The sequence below is a fragment of the Octodon degus genome, unplaced genomic scaffold, assembly GCF_000260255.1.
Source record: "Octodon degus isolate 3935 unplaced genomic scaffold, OctDeg1.0 scaffold01300, whole genome shotgun sequence".
In the NCBI taxonomy this organism is placed as follows: Eukaryota; Metazoa; Chordata; class Mammalia; order Rodentia; family Octodontidae; genus Octodon; species Octodon degus.
The window spans coordinates 1,329-3,246 of NW_004525876.1; the positions used below are offsets into that span (position 1 = coordinate 1,329).

At 45.3% G+C, this 1,918-nt stretch overlaps 1 pseudogene; it reads right to left on the bottom strand.

Annotated features, from left to right (window-relative positions):
- Positions 1–1,918, bottom strand: part of LOC101563016 — a 5,828-nt pseudogene that overhangs the window by 979 nt on the left and 2,931 nt on the right.

A 1,918-nucleotide genomic window follows, 5' to 3' on the forward strand; every position in this document is an offset into this window, starting at 1 on the left:
TATAAAGCACTATTTCTCTTTTGTTCTATTTTATTTTTTTTTATTTTTATTTTTTATTTTTTGGCAGAACCAGGGATTGAACTCAGGCCTTTGCACTTGCCAGTGAAGCACTTATTCCACTGAGCCATCTCCGCGGCCTTTTGTTCTATTTTAATTCTTGAATTACTTGATGTGGGAAGCCATTAATTACTGGTATCCATTTTATAATAGTGTCAGCCGTTTTCTTAAGTTTCTGTTCCCCTGCTGAGTTAAGTTTATGGTCCTTCTCACCTTGCTCATTCCCTGTGAATCACGCGCTATACCCCAGGGGTTACACCTTCCCCTAGAGCCGAGACTTCCTCATTCCTACACTCCCTATATATACCCAGAACCTCCCCTGAATAAACGGGACTTGATCAGAATCCTGTCTTGTTCCCATTCTTTGTGTCTCCTGTCCCTTCTCATCCCCACTCCCCCTCTAGGGTCCTCGTTGACTGACCCGCGGGTCGGGACAACTTGAGAGTAAATTTCAACAAGTGGGGACTCCAGAAGTGGTGTTTGTTTCAGGAGCTGCGCGTAGTGTTAGATATTTTCCATTTTTTCAAGAAATTTGGGCCGGGGAGAAGGCTCAGTGGAATAAGTGCTTCACTGGCAAGCGCAAGGGCCTGAGTTCAATCCCCAGTTCTGCCGGACTGGGGATGTGGCTCAGTGCTAGAGTTCTTACCTCATATGCACAAAGCCCTGGGTTCAATCCCCAGCATCACTAATAAATAAATAGTATATTAGAGGACAAATAAATAAAAGTATTAAATGGAAGTTCAAAGCAGGGGCCGGGGGTTCAATCCCTGGCATGCCTACTGGCCCCGCCCCGGGGCCACACTGAGACTGTGAATGAGACTGGGCATGGTGGCACCCACCTGTAATCCCAGTGCTTGGGAGGCTGAAAACAGGATCACTACAAATCCAATCTGTAGAGTGAGACTCTGTAGACCCTGTACCAAATACATTTAAAAAGAAAATTAAGGCCAGCAAAATAGCTCAGCAGGGGCCGGGGAGAAGGCTCAGTGGAATAAGTGCTTCACTGGCAAGCGCAAGGGCCTGAGTTCAATCCCCAGTTCCACCAAAAAAAAAAAAAAAAAGCTCAGCAGATTTTAATCTGCAAGTAGGCACAGGGGCCAGGGGTTCGATCCCCGGGCCTGCCATGCTAGCCCTGCCCCTGGGGCTCACTGAGTTGGCAATTGAGACTGGCCACAATGGCCGTGCCTGTAATCCCAGCTTTTGGGAGGCTGTAAACAGGTAGGTCACTAAGAGTCCGATCTAGTAGTGAGAACCTGAACACCCTATAAACCCTTCCCTAAAATATACACAAAGAAAAGAAAGAAAAGAAAATTAAGTGGAGACTCCTCTAATGATGTCAATATCATTAATTCAAGCTGTTGGGGCCTGGGAGATGGCTCAGTGGAATAAGCATTTCCCTGGCAAGCACAAGGGAACTTAACTCCCCTGCTGAGTTAAGTTTATGGTCCTTGTTTCAGGAGCGATCCCAAGAGTGAACCTGGGATCTTGTTTTTGCTGGGTAGGCATTTATTGTCTTGTTTTTGAGGTAGGACCTCACTATGTAGTTGAGGCTGGCCTTGAACTCATTTATGTAGCTCAGGCTACCATCGAACTCTCACTGACCCTCCTGCCATTTCCTGAGTGTTGGGATTCTAGGCAGGGGCCACCACATTCAGCTCTCTTATTTCTTTAATTCTTTCAGTATGTGGAGAATATTCTTGATTAATCAGATCATTAACATCACAGACAGCTGTTACTAAAAATAACTTGTTTCTCTGTTCCAAGTTATCAATAAATTCCTCAAACTACTACAGAACAACCTCTTAACCACTCTGGGTCATTTCCTGTGAGTGAGACTTTTGATCTAGCTGTTCAGTAACAT